This window comes from Accipiter gentilis, chromosome 17 (genome assembly GCF_929443795.1).
Source record: "Accipiter gentilis chromosome 17, bAccGen1.1, whole genome shotgun sequence".
Classification (NCBI taxonomy): Eukaryota; Metazoa; Chordata; class Aves; order Accipitriformes; family Accipitridae; genus Astur; species Astur gentilis.
Window position 1 is genome coordinate 14,219,449 of NC_064896.1, and position 16,603 is coordinate 14,236,051.

General features: G+C 38.7%; 1 protein-coding gene across 1 annotated transcript in view; it reads left to right on the forward strand.

Annotated features, from left to right (window-relative positions):
- Nucleotides 1-16,603, forward strand: part of SERGEF (secretion regulating guanine nucleotide exchange factor) — a 169,315-nt gene that overhangs the window by 21,549 nt on the left and 131,163 nt on the right.

Consider the following 16,603-nt stretch of genomic DNA (forward strand, 5'->3'; position numbering starts at 1 on the left):
AAGTTGAGCAGGTATATCAGCCTGCAGAAAATGTTAGTACTATCTTTGTACTGTGGAGGTTGAAGTTTGGTGTGTTTTCATGTGAGTAGATCTCCTTGCTTTGCTTGTTTTGTACCTTATTTTGTTCATGGGATCAGGGAGATGGTCAGTCTGGTAGACTAAATCAAGAATTAACTTGAATTTTTCAAGTATAGTAAGTATACTGGAGAGGAAAAACCAAGGAAACCCAGAAAACCTAAGCTAGTGACCTGAAGAGCATTACACCTCAGCAGCTTAAGAAGTTTATTATGTTGTTATCTGTTCCCAGGGTTTTGATGGGAATTCTTTCCTCAAGCAGCAAGGAACTGAAATTTACAGACAGTTTATTTATGGAAGGTTTCTGCAAATGACACTTAAGCAGCCAAATCCTACAACACATTGTCTTTGGGGAGGATAGGGGGGGTGGGATCTTGCCAGGGCTACTATAAAAGATTGTTCTTTTAACTGCCAAATTGCCACTGAATCTCAGGGAAGATTTTCTGCCAGAAGATAGATCTCAGTAAGCAGTGGATCTTCTGTGTGTGCTCTCTTGAGGCACAGCAGACTTTGTCTCCAGCAGCTATGGCTCACCAGCACAGCAGGAGCCTTCTTTTACATCCTACTCTGTGTGTCAGCCCCTCTTGTTTAGTTTTGTCTTACAATGCAAATATGTTTCTTATATATTTTGTTCTTCCCTTAACAAGAACTGAATAAACAAAACATGTGGGCTGTCTCTGGCTTATACAGTCTCTTGTTTTTTCATGCTTTACAGTATCAGCTTTTGTTACCAAGTTAATGAATTTTTAGCTCACTGAATGGTAAAGCACTGTGGATTTTATTTTCAAAACTATGGATTTGAGTTATAGATATCTGTAAATAGCTAGAAGGGATTGGCATTTTCTTTGGCTTCATGGGCTGGCATCATTCCTTGGCTTTATTTTTAAACTTACAAAGCTAGAGAGAGTGCGTCTGTCTCTCTATATTGCTTTGTGATTCTACACTCTTATTTCTGCTGCTCCCTGCTGGGAGTTACTTCTACATGACTTTACTAAAAGTCTCGAAGAAATTCTTTCTGTGGTTTGGTTGCTGAGGAGGAGGCTAGGTTCAATGTGAACTGAAGGTACGTTCTGAAAGGTTAGTATCAAGTGTTTAGAATTAATCATATGCAAAGATTTTTTCACAGATGCTTGCTAACAACATCTTTTGAGTAATAGTGTTGTTTCTTTGGTCACCGTCCCTCTTTTGCCTGTCCCTGTTCTTAGTAACTTTCAGTTGGTCAGTAAATAGTTGGGCATGCCATGCCATATTATATCTTTTATATGTGAAGAGAGAGGTGTCAGGAAGATGCTAAACTGTCACTAATTTTGATTGAAGTGTTGATATTTGAATGAATATTGTAAAATATCAGTGATTGGCATTAAGGGCAAAGAAACTAATCTCAGTATTTGAAATGCCCCTTGTAAGCTGTACTGTGAGTATATTGGCAAATGGAGCTTCAGATGGTCTATGGAGAGTAGGATTTAAATGGATTTTTGTTAAATTTAGCTCATGATAAATGCTGAGTGTTTTTAGCAAGAATTATAAAACAGGAGGAAAACAGCTGTGACAAATGTTGCAGATCTTTTCTGCTTATCTTATGTGTGTGGCAGCCTATAGAATGCCTCTCCCACACTAGAAGGAGAAGATACAGTGCATAAGGCTAGCCTTATCCAGGTTTTCCTGGCCATGACTTCCTTTCATGCTTGCTTAGTCCTGTCCAGATGTCTTTTAGTAAGTACTTCATGATGGGAGGAGTTTGGAGAATGAGTCAGTCATCATTCAACATTGTACTCTGGGGCTTTTCTAACATAGACCACATGTGTGGGAAGAGGGACTATATTGTATTGAATTTCTCTGCTGGTTTTTTTGGGTGCCATATCCTCTCTTTTGCTGTTGAAAATAGTGATTGTTGTGGACCTAAGTAATGCGAGTACCTGTCCTAACTTGAAGGAACTTTGATCTTTAAAAAGCTTTCAGAAAAAATGAACCTTTAAACTGTAGATGTGGTATAGATTTTGTGCAGGTCATCAGTCTGTGAGATGAGGGATTCATTAATCTCTTTTTTCTTTCTTTTTGTTCTCCACTTTTTGTTTGTTTTCTTTTGTTTCTGTGGTTAGATTGCTGCAGTTTACGGCTAGCCATATATTTAGCAAATGTAATAAACAAGGTAAGATACATTAGGAAGTATGTGGAAGATTATAGGGAAGAAAGTTCTAATGGGACCTCACTGACATCACATGGACAGTAGAAAGCAGTGGAGGATACCAAGAACAGGCTGAGAACTGTAGATTAACTTGAATTTATGAAAGAATGCAAAGGCTAAAAGGGAAACCCTGATCACTAGCCATTTGAAGACAGGCTTAGCTGATCACAAAAAGGTCATTACTTCTGTGACAGTGGCTTTGGTTGTCTGTATTCCCTACCATTCCTATTGGAAAACAAAAAATATCTTCTTGATTATGATGTATGGGCCATATCTGGGTTCTGTTTCTGCTGAAAGGCTTTCACCTGGACTCTTGGCAGTGGTAGTTTCCTTTTGTGTTATGAAATGATACCTTCTTATGGTGCTTGTATACAGGAAACCTGTAAATGTGGAGTTTGTTCTGTTTTCAGTATCCTATACCACTAGAGCTGATTTGCAAGAAGAGTTGTAATTTTGGGGGGCTGAGAAGGGCAGCTTGTTGGCTATGAGCTATTTCTTGGGTTTTTACTTTCCCTTATTCTTTTTCCCTTACAGCAAATTAAACTGTTGCAATTGCAATGGTGATAATTTTCTTGGAAACCCCTCCCCTTTCACAACTATTGTGTAACCAGAGCACAAAGCTAGTACAAATTTCCTTTGAAGAGGAAGAATTTGACCATAAGTGTCCTTTTCTTTCTAGTTCTTCTGTGTACTTGTAGCTGTAACTGTTGGCACTGAGCCACTTGCTCTTTTGTTAAACTATTTCTGTTTTGTTATGTTAAACCATTTCTCCTGAATCATGCTGAAATCACTTCATTCATATTGTACTAATGTTTCTGTCAAGTCACCTATTTGAAGCTGAAAAGAAGCAAAGGTAGAGGCAAGAGAAAATTCACTGCTCTGTTAACTTTTGTCATAAGCTGCCTCCAAGTTCCACATTCATAGGTATTACTAGAGAAAGATCCAACTGTGGAATAAGTAACTGGCAAGATCACTGTTGTTTGGTTGCTGTTCTGACAGACTGTGCCAGAGACTATGTAACTTGAGTCACCTCCTTTCTGCCTCCCACCTTTTAATTAAAATTCTAGACTCCCATGTACTGTGGGTCCCAGCAGCTATCCACAGTGATGCTGCTCTATCAGGCTTTGTTATTCAGCAAAAAGCATGGACTGGAAGATTGGGTAGGGGGGTTCCTCCCTACACACCCTTCCAGCCGGGAGATCTGAGGGAGGGCAAAAAACTCATTTTGAGTGTTGAATGTTACTACATCACATGACATAGTTGCATGTAGTGGAATGATGATGGGATTGATGGAAATTTTGGCAACTCAAAGTCCTTAGTAGTGTAAAGAATTGGTGTGAAACAGGCAAATGGTGAGAATTTGCACTTCACAAATTTTGCAGTTATGCAAAGTGGATATAGCATGGTCTCAGACAAACAGTTCGAATACTTAGTAAGGTAGAAGTGCTTTGCAGTTGCTTTGCATAGAATAAAAGGCTGGAAGCTGAAACCAATCATTACATAATAGTTGAACTAATCTGTATGGCAGTCAATTGCCAAACACAATGTATGTTTACTCTGCCCTCTCAGTTTTGTTGGCCTTTGGACACATGTGCGAGAGAAATGGCTATTGCCTTTTCAAATAATTTCATTTAAAGCTAAGTGTTTACTAAGGTAAGCATTACCAAGCTCAACTTTGGAAAGAAGCTGCCTGTGTGTACATGATCTGTGCATGTATGTGCATTGATCTAGAGATCTCATTTAACCTTAGCAGCATTTTAAGACTGTTAAATGCTTGTTTTCATAGCCTTTAAATGACATTTCCTGTTTAGTAATTAATTATTCAGGCTTAATGCTTACTAATGAATTTTAGTATTTGAACATAGATAAGTGCTTTTTTAAGAGCTTAGTGGCAGTTGAGTGCTTCTGAAAAACACTACCTTTCGAGACTTTTTCTTAAGAAGCAAAAAAACAAACAGGAAAAAAAGACCCACAAAGCCTATCTGACTTGTTCTTTTCATGGTTACCTTGAGGTACTTTTCAAATAGTGGATTTGAGGTGAGATACTATAGGATGCAGGAGATACATCAACAGCTGTGAATGTTGAGTACCAGATTTGTAGTCTTGTAGAAGGGCTTTTTCCCCTTCTTTGATACTTGGGAAGTATAATGACATCTGCCAGGAGAGTGCATCCACTTGTTTTATTTGGTAGCTAGACTGGTGGCTTTTATTCTTTAAATTATCCCTGTTGTGAGGAGCTGTAAAACAATCTAACACCAGTTTGTGATGAAAAATTTCGGTTGGCCATGTGTTCTTGTTACATTGTCCATGTTTGAGTGCTAAGAATGACTCTGTGCTATCCTAACATGAAGTTGTATCTCTGTCTAAACACAAAGTATGTGCAATGGGGTATTTTCTAGCACATGGGGTTTTAATTTTTGTGTATTTGTAAGCATTCAGCTGATTTAGCTGGATTTTTGAGTGCTCTGAAAATACCATAACTGATGTCTGTGTTTTAGCACTTGAGTCTAGTACATACACAAATGTGGTCAGCAACTGATATCCTTTAACAATTGTTGTGTTCCTTAAGAAAAATAAGTTTTCTTTCTTTCTTTTTTTTTTCCTGTGCTGCTCTGTGGCTTGATTTCCTTAAATAAAAGATTAGTGATTTTTTAATATGTCCCATGAAAAATATTCCTTTGCTTATAACTATTGTTGAAATCCAAATGTTATGATTAATTCCTACTATATAGTAGGAATGTTTAACTTTGAATTATGTTGGTGTTGATCTCCAAAGCAGTTTTCTTTTTGGCAGTGTATTTTGGATACTCTTTTTTTTTTTTTTTTTTTTTAAATAATTATATGCATGGACTGTGAGGGTACTAACACCATGTAGCAAGATTAACCTGCTACCTTGAGAAGCTTGCAACCAAAAGCTAAAGAGGGCCAAACCAGCAAACTTGAAGTCCGCTGAACAGGAACAGCTGTCAGTAGGCACTGGATGTTCCTACTCAGAGAGGCATGACCCAGAGCTGGCCTCTGGTGGCTGCGCAGCAAGCTCTTGTTGGTAAGTGAGGCTCAGTCTCAATGGCACTGAAGAGCAAACAAATCGTTCCTACCTCAAGCAAAATTTTGAAGAGGAGTTTGCAAACTTTTTTGCATGCTTGTGTTGTTTATGTCCTTTTGTATAGGAATAGAAAGAGCTATTTCAAGCCCAGTTTGTGGCATGGTAGTTGAAACTCAGGTGCAATTCACTCTGGGTTTTGTAGTTCCAATTTGAACTTCAGTGCAAAGACTGTCTCTCAGTGTAGGTATATATATTCTGTGTGGATCCTAAACAGCTGAGACTGAGATCTGCAGATGAAGGGGAATTGCATTTATCTATGTCCCTTAGGATGCAATTTAGGTTTTGGGGATGTTCTGCTGGATTTAAGAGCTTGTTTGGTTCAGGTCTGCTTTCTTCTCTGTCCAGTATTATGAGGAACACAGTATGTAATAAGAATAAAATAATCACAGTAGTTATAAGTTACCTTTTTTGGGACAAAGAGCTGGATGATAAGAAGGTATTAGCATCTGATTCATGCAGAAGAGAAACCCTAGGAGGGTGGCGTGTCCTTAGGTAATGCATTCTCACTTGTACTCAGTGTTATTTAATTTAAAAAAAAAAAGAAAAAAAAAAAAGTACCAAACATTGTGAAGACAAAGATCTATTCAGGGACAGTGCTTTATGTCAGTTTTGCTAAGATCTATCTATCATGAATATAGGAAATTTATTTTTCTAGAGTTTCTAAAAACTTACCTTTACAAAGCTGCCCAAAGTATATATACAGAAACTCCTTTAAGCGTTTGTCTTCCTCCTTGTCCTTTCCACCTCAAAATAGCAAGCCAACTGAAAATCAGTTTGGCATTTCTCATCTTGAGTTTTGGACCTTGTAACAGAAGATGGTTATTTTGTAGGAATTTGCCTGTACACAAAAGTTTCCTTTCTGGCTTGCGTCTGCTAGCGACACAGCTGACTAGAGCTGAAGCAGTTCATTCAAAAGAAAATGGAGCATAAAACTGCTAGAAGAGAAGGTCAGGCGACGGGGACAATATAAGGCTGGCAGCATTGATTACTAGAAGTTCATCTGGTTTGAAGAATCATCCTGACAAGTCACGTAATACAAAGGAGGATGTTAAATCCTTTTGTGCTTGTCTCCTCTTGCTTGCTCACTTTGCTAGAGATTAAAAAAACCCACCAAACAAACCCAAAACACCTTGGGCATGCACACAGGCAGAAGCTAATAGCTGAAACGTAACAAACTGCTGATGTATGAGATTTCTAAATCTAGGGTAGTTATTTAAAGTTTCTCTAATCCACCAGAGCTGTGTTGGAGCAGTGTTTGTCAAAATTGGGTCACCCCATGCCCTTGGGATTCAGGTCCTTGCAGTGAACTGATCCTCTGTAGACACAAACTTGACACATAAAATTGTTTTCTGAGTGTCTGATTTTTAATCTTTTCACTTCAGAGCAGAAATGACTCTTCCCCCTGTGGCCACCTGCTGTTGAGCACGAGAAAACTCATGGTATCTTTACAAGCTGTCCTATCTTATTGTATTCTGTGAAGCATGAATGGGAGGGTACTGCTTCTTTCAATCAACATCCTTTTTAATGTCAGGGAAAGGAAGGCCGTGAAGAGACAGGAGCTTTTTGTTCTTATCTTCATTGCTGCTCCCTCTTTACTCCCAAAGAGAAAAGTTCTCTTCTTATTTCTCCCCTCTCTCACTTTCAAACCTAAACCCTTCTTAATAACAGGCGGCATAGAATATCAATACTTACATTGCAACCCTGTTCATGTACATACATAGGTAATCTGTAAACATAGATGTGCTGGCACTGCAAGCAAATACAGATGCTATAGCTATACAGAGGTGGTTGTGGACAGCTATTGCTTCATTTGGTAGACATCAGAAGTAAACCTCACTAGTATAATCCCCTCTTTGTAGGGAATTTCAGGTTTCTTCACAGGTGCGACTTGCATTGTATTTACATAGGTAGTAACATTTCTAAAATGTTTCTGAATTTTTAGACTTCCAGATCTAAACTTTTGCCTTGCTCTGTGTCCTGTAGCTCTGAAATGCTGAAAACATCTCACAGTCTCTTAATATGTGAATTCTAATGAGTCAGAGGTCTGAGATGGAACAAGAAGGCAGGAGTCAAAGGGAACTCTGCTAGCTGGATAGCATGCTCTTGTAGATGATGGAATTTTTGGGGGGGCATAAATGGCATTTAGATACTTTCCCTATTATGCAAGTATTTACACCTTTGTCCCCTCTCTCCCTGCAGTCTCCTTGATGTTTAAGAATCTTGCCCATACATAGTTTGAGGTGGAATCTTGTGTGGGTTCTCCCCCCCACCCCCCGCCTTAAACTCAGTCTTTCTTGGGGTAGGGAAAAATGGGAATTATAATCCAGAGGGAATACTTTGCCTTATTGCTAATTATTCGTCTCTTGACTTCAAAGGGCATGAATTTTCCTTCCCATCCTCTTTTAGACTGTTTTGTTCCTCGTGTCAGTGAGAATGCTGCAGTTACAGCTGCTCGTTATTTGAGGTGAACAGCCCACTCTATCTTAGTCAATTGTAGTTGCTGTTCTAATGGTTCTGACTCTGAACAAGCGGGGTGATCTCCTGGGAGGCTCTGGAGGTGCCATCGTTGGTTTTGCGATACTGTTCTGTTCTTTGTACTTCGTTTCTTAAAAACAGCACATAGTTAGGGTTGAACTCCATTGGATGTAGAGCTTGGCTGCTTCTGGAGCTGCTGAGAAAGTTAAAGCCACTTAGTAAGTCCCAGGATTGGTCATCTAATGCTCTTGTTTTTATAATGCTTCCTATTTCTTTGTTAGGTATTGTGACTTTTCAGAATCATGCATGTCTGAGGCTTGTTATGTAGTGAAATCTCTGTGCAAATGATCTCTGAATATTTTTTCTGGGGAATGCATCTTGTGGACAACAGCAAAAAAGCCTAGTTCTTCAGACTGCCATTCCAGAGCATTTCTTGTGATATTTCTGTGTCTGTCTTTCCACAGCATGCCCTCAAGTATTTTGACAAGGTAAATATTAGCACTGGGAACTTAATTACCTTCACTTTGCTTATCTCTTGTAGACAGATGCCTGTTCCTTCTTAAATAGGCTTAGATGGCAATGGGATATTGAGAGTATCAGGATCACTTGCATTCTCCAAATTAGGCAGATTCACAAATATTTGCAAGATTGGAGCTATAGGTAATGTTTTTCATAAAATGATCTAGAAAACATAGATATATTGTAATTTGTAATCTCTGAATAAAATTTTCTGTAGCACTGTACTGTGTTAAGTCTAATGAAACAAGACCCAAGCCTTGCCTCAAAGGGGATACATGCCTGAGCAGACCGTTTACAGACAAAGAGTAGGAAATAACACACAAGAAAATAATTGTGAACAAATAAAAGCATATGCCTTGTATTATAATAGTTCAAGGATGTTGCTTTTTCAAAATGGTGTCCAGAAAGAATAGAATAAGTGCTTAGAAAGAAGTATCTGTTCAGTTTTCTGGGCAATGTTAGAGGAAGAGATCCTGAACTGCAGGAAAAAGGAAATTCCAGGTTAGGGAGGCCTATATGGAAGAAAGCATATAACAGTGCAGAAGGGCATGGAGTTATAAATATAGAATGTCAGTAAAAGTGTATGACTCATACTGCTGTAGTAGCACAGTGCAGAATTTATTTGCAGAAGTACAGAACAAAAACCCTACGGTATACTAGGATGCATTTGCAGATAGTTTTCCATAGCTGGTTAATGTTTTATGCATCCTGCTTTTTTAGAGGCATCACTAAATTGTGCTTTGATTTTCTTTTTTTTTTTTTTTTTCTTCTTTTTGTTAGGACTTTTTTTTTTTAGATGAAGAGTTAAGTCCTCTATTGAACCTTGAATGCAGCCGTTCTGTTTGCTGGGTAGAGATGAGTTAGATTTGTTTTTAATCATGTAACTAAATTTAGCCAGCAATCTGCATTTTAAGGCATTGCTATTAAAAGTCTAAAAAGTGAGATATGTATCGTAGTTTGAATTTAAAATGAGCCAGAAGCACAGCTGGTGAGGCAGTCATGACTCTCGAATCATGAGTGGAGAGAAATGAGAAGGGAATTTTCTCATCTTGCAGGATGAATGCAAAGTGTGATAGGTACTTTAACATCTACTCCTGCCCCCACCCCACTTCCCCAGCTTTATTTCATGATTGCATGGACTTCATGACCTCCCTCTGCATTTTCTTTTCTGAGCCAAGATCATGTATCTGTTTGATATCAGCAGTATGAACACAACTTTACAAGCATTTAACTTCTTACATTTAATTTTTCTTTCAGTTTATTCAGAACTTTGTATGGTACTTCATGTTTCCAGTCTCTCCTCTAAAAGCAGAATAGCCTTTTTCCCATCTAAAACCCAAACCCAGAGGCAGGACTTCCAAGGTAGGAAGACTGGAGAGTCTTGGAATTTTGTCATGCTAAAAAGTTACTTTTGTCCAATCTTTCAAAGTAGTGAAGCCTGCTATTAAGTATGTGAGTAATCCCATTAACTGAATATTTCCCATCTTGAGACAACTTGGTGTAACTATGGAAGCAAAAAAGAAGCAGGATACCTATTTTTTAATGAATGAAAGCCAAATGTTTAATGGTGTCCACAGTCCTGATAAAGATGGGTCTGTTGGTAAAGTGCATGATAAACTTAACTTGAGTTTCACATGATGTGCTATCTCTAACCTATCATAGAGAATATTAAAATGACTTAATACAGCACTGCCTTTAGCAATATTTGCTGTTGCCAAGCTCCCATTTCCCAAGGCTATTTTTCAGCCAGATCGATTCCTTGGCTTGGTTTACCTTCCCCATCACAAATAGTTCAAGCACAATGAAGGCTGGTGGTCTAGGGATGAGAACAGCTATTTGGGTTCGAAGTTTCTCAGGTCATCTTTGTATAAACTGTTGCCTGAGGAATTCTCAGTCTGTGCTGTGAACATTTTAGTCTGTGCTAAAACGCCATTACAGTCCCTGTGTCCTCTCTTTGGAGAGTCTCCCACATCCTCATAGCTTTATCTGCCTAGCTGAGTATTTTCCATTACATTGCATTATTATATGAGTCATTGGATGCTTAATGTTTTGATATCTCCAGGAGGCTCTGAAAGGTGACTGGATGATGTTCCCATATGCTGTATCTGTTTACGTTAATGCTGTGCAGCAGAGTTCCTCCTGGTTGGATGAATTTTCTTTCATGATGTGTAATTGTCTTCCAGGCTGATTTCTTAAATTTCCTCTTTTTTTTTTTTTTTAGCAGTAGGAATGGGTCACAGTGAGAAGCCAGTTGTTTACTGGATCATACATGAGCCACTGATTCTATTGGTATGAAAACCCTTGGGTGTCTTGTTGGTTTGTCTTGCCCACATGCTAGAGGTTAAGTTGATCACTACATTTGGGGACATTTGATGTGGCTCAGAATGGCAGAAATTTTTGGCCCACTTAAAGTACAAGAGTTTTAACTAACAAATCCATAGCTATTGCAGGAGGACTGCTGACGGCTTTATGCTTCTCTTCCTGTGGAACTCATGGCCTTTTGTTGCAGGTTTAAACCTATTTATAGGGTGCTTGCAAAACCTTGTGAACTGCAGCATGTTGGGTAGATGCTCTGTGGACTATTCTGAACTAGCTATGTATTGCAGCCTGTGATGGCAGAAGGCTGGAAATGGCTGTTGAAATGATCTCTAGTTTTCTATTGCCGACATCCCTGAAATGCTTTTGCTATTTTGTCTGAACTTTCCTGAAGAGGTGTGACCTCGATACTATGCATAAATTTGTGTTTTAGTGATACATTTTTAATAGCTATTATAAATGAATATGGCAAAAAATTCAGGAGCATGCCCTATTATATAAAATTGCAGACGTCTGTAAGGAGGTCACAGAAAGAAGGTGTGTTAAGAGATGTGGGCAACTCTGGTACACTGAATTCCTGTGTAAGAGCGTGAAGGGGCCATTTAAACCTTTGTCAGAGCAGATAATCCTGCTTTGTACTGAAACCATGCACAAGTACAGGTGTTAGACTGTAGGTGTGGTAGTGATGCCTGGTTTTCAGCTGCTGAATTAAAGCTGTCTTTAGCCAAGAAGGAAGTAGGGATGGATGGATGAATGCGTTTTCTCTAAGGTTGTCCCGCACAAAGGCTGTTTCTAGGCCGATGAGGAAGTTTCTCAGAAGGGTTGAAGGACATTAGTGATTGTTCTGAAGGACAGCAGAGATCTGTAGTTGTGGGAGAAGTGTTGCTTTTCCCTGTGCGGGGCAGGGAGGAGGCAGAGGCATCCTCTAAATGTCAATTTTTAATACCTGCTCCTGTGAATTTTCATGTGAAAGGAGGAGTTAGGAATTTTATACAGAACTTCCTATTTCAAGTCTGAATGAGATTAAGCATTCGGCAAACATCCGGAGTTCATTTGAAAAGTAATTGTTAATGCAACCATGAATTGAGATAATACTAGATGAAAGGGTTCATCTAGGTTTATGAAAGGATAGTTCAAAGCTTGTCTGGATACTGAATAGAGACTTCAAGGAGATAACACTAGTGCAATCATGATATTATCTTAAAACAGGAAAATTGATATAAAGATGAATCTGAATCTGGTGAAAATAAGTAAGTTTTAGTACTCCTATTTGTCTGTTGTGTTTTACTGAGAAACCAACCTGTTTTTAAAACTAAAATGCTTTTTTTTTCCTTGCTAATTCTCTCCAAATACTTATGTGGCTGAGCAGATTGAATAAGAAAGTGCTAAAAGGGAAAAATGCCACACTCTACAGCCTCAGCAGCACCATAAAGCTGTAAGAGCTACAGTGTCAGGCAGGAAGCAGCTAGAATTGCTGTATGGAATGTTGCTGGATTTGCAGTACTCCGAAGGTTGTGAACTTGTAATTTTGAGGCCATTCTCAATTCTCTACGCTTTGTGATAGCATAAGGACCAGAAGGATGACGTGAAGAAAATGCAGAGGAGCCTTTCTGATAGTGAGTTGCTAGTGTAGCGCTGCAAGCACTTGAATATGTACATACCTTCATCCATATTCTGTGAGGGCTGTGACCGTGTGTTTCAGATTATTTGCTGCTGTATGGATACTGATGCAGACTGCTGTGTTTACAGTTCAAAGAGCAGGAGGAAACAAGATCTGTAAGACCATGTAGAATCTCAAATGATGTAGCATACTGTTGTATGTACTATTTACTTGAGGGGCTGTTGGGAAGTTTGTCTTAAAAAAATCTTCTGACCTCTGTCCTTTTCTTATAGCTCTCTGAACTCCTGTACTGTATGTTTCATTCAGGTTGTACACTGGAATGACAAAGGATGTGTGAATTATATCTATTACTTCTTAATTCCAAACGGTATTGAACCCTTTGGCCTTTATTTGATATATCATTTGCCTGCTGAAAAAAGGAACAGTTGCAATGAAGTAATCTGGGACAATGTGGATGTTCACAGTTAAGGAGTTGAAGTGCGTTTTGGAATTGGAGCCTCCGTCTCACAACATGGCAAGATCAAGGTCTTAGGAAGCATTGTTAATATCTTAGAAAAACTGGAAAAGCTTTCCAATGTTGTATGCATCTTCCTTTCACAAAAGTTGTAGAAATAGCTTCTGCCTTTTGTGGCCTCCTAATGTATAGAGTCTGGTATGAAATATCTCATTTTCTGATGCCTCAGCTACTTCCATGCTTGATGTACTCTGTCCAGTTGACTCATCACTGTGTATGCTTTCTTAACTTCTAATTAAAATCTGTTCTATTCTAATATTAGACCAACACCCTTGTTATATCACCCTTCATTCTCAAGTAATTCATCCTGCAACCTCCTTACTCTGTATGACTAACGTCTTTTTCTCAAATATTGTTAGAACATTTTAAAATACCATCTATATTATAAGCAGCACAGTAGCAGTACCTCTCATTACAGTTGCTTAATGCTTTCTGTCATAACTCAGTGCTTTCTTTTGCATAGGATTTTGAAGAGACTTTAGTCTTTTTGGTGGCATTTTCCATGCATTGGTGTTTGCCTCAGCCTGAAATTTCCACTTGAGACTTTTTTTTTTTTTTTTAATCTGTTTTGGTTTTGTTTGCTGAAAAAATTATCAGTACTTCATAAAGAAGACACTTCTAAATCAGCTTCTGTTGGGTTGTCTCACAGAAAAGACAGATCAGTTTTTTTTAAAAGGATCCCTATGCAATGTGTTCAGCTGAAACATAGGAATAATTGACCATTAGCAGGAGACTGAGCATGGGAGGGGGAATGTTCACCAAGCAGGAGCAAGCCTGAGGAATGAATTTCTGCTGATTAGAAGTGAGACCTGAATTGATGAGCACTGAAAAGGAACTGGTTGCTTACCTAATATTTGGTCATTCAAGAAGTTCTTCCTAAAAGCAAAAATTAATTTATCTGGCTTTAATTTTTTTTTAAGGGATGTTCTTTGTGTTTGCCTACCAATAACCTTGTTTCCCTTATAGTGGCAAAAAGGAAAAAGTTAATAACAATAAATTCTGTTTGTAAACAGAAACAGTTTTAGTTCTGAAGGTTCTGTTTGGTTTTGCATGTGTAAGTAATACTGTGTTTGCTTCTCTGGTGAAAGAAAATAGAATTTGTGGATGGAAGGTGTTTTGTTGTAGCTAAGCATTATTGCTGTCTGGTTTTAATCCTTCACATATGCTTGCATTCTTCAGTTCCACTGAATTTACTGAAATGATGAGCATACTTAAAAGCCTTTGTAAGGCTGAGTAAAACCACTGGGATCATATTGTTTCCAGTTCTATTACTTCCATTTCAACTTGGTGTTACTGTTAAAATTTCAGTGTAGGGTCTCAAAAATTGATCCAATAACAGAATTGCAGAATGAACCATAAGGAGACCAATACCCACAGTGTAGAAGAAAAAAAAGACCAAACTTGTATAGACCCTAGCACATGCAAGAGATACTACATAGCAGAGAGGGGGACTTTTCCAGTCATTGATAAAGACACAATAAGCAGCTGATGGCAACTGTAGACAAATTAATCCTGTTGCAGGTGATGGACTTGCTAGTCATTAGTTCATAAGAGGAAATTACGTATGCAGTTTAGTTTGACTTCAGAGTAGGTGGTTGTGGTGTTTTGCTCTCATCTTGTAATCGGGGAAGCTGTAGACCACTGCACTTTTCTCGACCTTTCACAGGCCCTTGGCAGAGGGGAACAGAATTGCTTGCTTTGCACAGAACTTGCTCTAGCAGCTTGTCATCAAGATGGTGATTGTGTCAGCTGCTCCCTGTTTTCTGCTGGTTACTGTCAGGGTGGGAAAATTATTTTCTTAGTGTGTAACTGGTCAGATGTGTGTTAGGACTTTAGATTGCCTTCATCTGAATCCAGACAGCAGCAGCAGACAAGATTTGAGACAAGGTGGAACAGTACCCTGATGTGATGATGCAAAGGATCATTTTTGTTATGAGTGGCTGGTGTTTCTTGTTTGTGTCTGGGTCCAGACAGAGCACCAGGTTTGATTGGGGAAAGAATTTTTTCCCCCAAAGTCAGACTTGAGAGGAACCTCTACTGCCCCTGAGTACAGGATAGTGCTATAGGCTGTGTACGAGGATCTGGGTCTGTATTATCAAATACACTGTTTGCCTTTCCAGAGCCCTTGTGGGTTGCTGATGTTTTTGCCTGTGACACTTGATGCTTTTGGCTTCTGAGAGCTGAAATGCTTTGTTGAACTATGGTCCTTGGGAACAGTGCAGCCATGTCTGGGTAGGGCTTGAGAGCCTGTGGTTTATTAATGATCTAACTAGATGTTACAGAAATTCTTTCTGGCTTTAAATTTCATAAAAACTCAGCTTCAGTTCTTTTAGTTGATACAAAATAGAGCAGCCTGCTTGTCCTTTTCCAGTCCACTAATAGGGTTCTGAATAGGTGCAGTAACCTGGTCTGATGTAAAAGCCAGCAGCTTAGTCTACATTTGAATTTGTTAGGTAACATACTGATGTAGGAATCTTCTTGCAACATTTTTGCAGCTGCAGATGTTTTTAGCTGAGATCTATACAAATTGCAAAGTAAATATACTAGCTCCAGAGCAAGCACGTTTTTTAAACTGCAAATGTGTTTTTCCTAATCTCTGTAAGGTATACTGGTAGTTCTCTTAATGAAACTGGTTTTAATGCTTTAACCTAACAAAATGAAGCTATTATGTTGAAAGACCTCACTTGTATAAAAAGTAGTATATGACTGATTTCAACTTTTCCCTGAACTGCTAGGAAGCTCCAAAGGAAGAAAACCTTTGTGACCTTGAGAGAAAAGGACAAGTAATTTTATCGCTTAATTACTACAGGGGAAGCATTATCAGTGAACTGAGAGAATACATCTGAAAAACTTGGAATGATCAGAGTAAAAGCTACCACTGCTAGCAGATTCCCAAGGAAAATGCATATACTTCTTGTGTATTTAAATATATGAAGTTAGAGACTTCCACTTCATTTATGAGATACATTATCAGCTTAAACTCCACAAACCAGCAGTGCCCACCTGTGTCCCCTTCAAGACAGTTTAACAACACCCAAAGGAAAAGGGGGGTGTTCGGGTTTCCGAAGGTTTGTGTTATGGCATGTGTTAAGAAAAACCTCAGTTGTCATCTTTGGACAGTGTGACTGGTACCCCCTGTTCCTGACCCCTTTGTGGGATATGTCTGCACTGACTGACAAGGGGAGAAGTGTGTGTGTTTAAGCTGACTTGCTTGACTTGATGGTATTTTCCTCAAATCCACATAATTTGGCTTACGACACGATGACCTGAGTTCAATTCTGGAGAGGAGTTTGAGGCTTGGCTGAAGTACGTACGTAACTCAAGGTCGTTGCAGGCTTCCTTCTGGACTGGAATGTGTGTTGCTGCTTCTAGTTAAATCTGAGTTGAGAACATACTGTTTATGCTTTGTGTATATAACTTTTTTAATTGGAAGCCCCGAAGGGACAGCCTTTCATGACTTATCTGTGGAGATCTAGTTACTTCATTAACAAAATAAAGCTGTCAGTATGATTTTTTTTTTTTTTTTTATAACATTAGGAACTGAAGGTAAAAAGCATTGCTTTATGAATGTTATCCGTACTGGATAATGGACTTTTGGGTGTCAGTCCTCAGCAGTATAATATATGGAGAGAAGGGTGATCTATATACTGCTGATTTAATTTAAGATTTTCTTTCCTTGGCCAACGTGTGATTCCTGTGAAAACAAACTGGTGTATTTCCAATGCTTAATGACAGCTGTGGTGGTGTTCCTGACTAACCAGTTGTGCTAACAGAAGTTGTGACAGAAGGTAA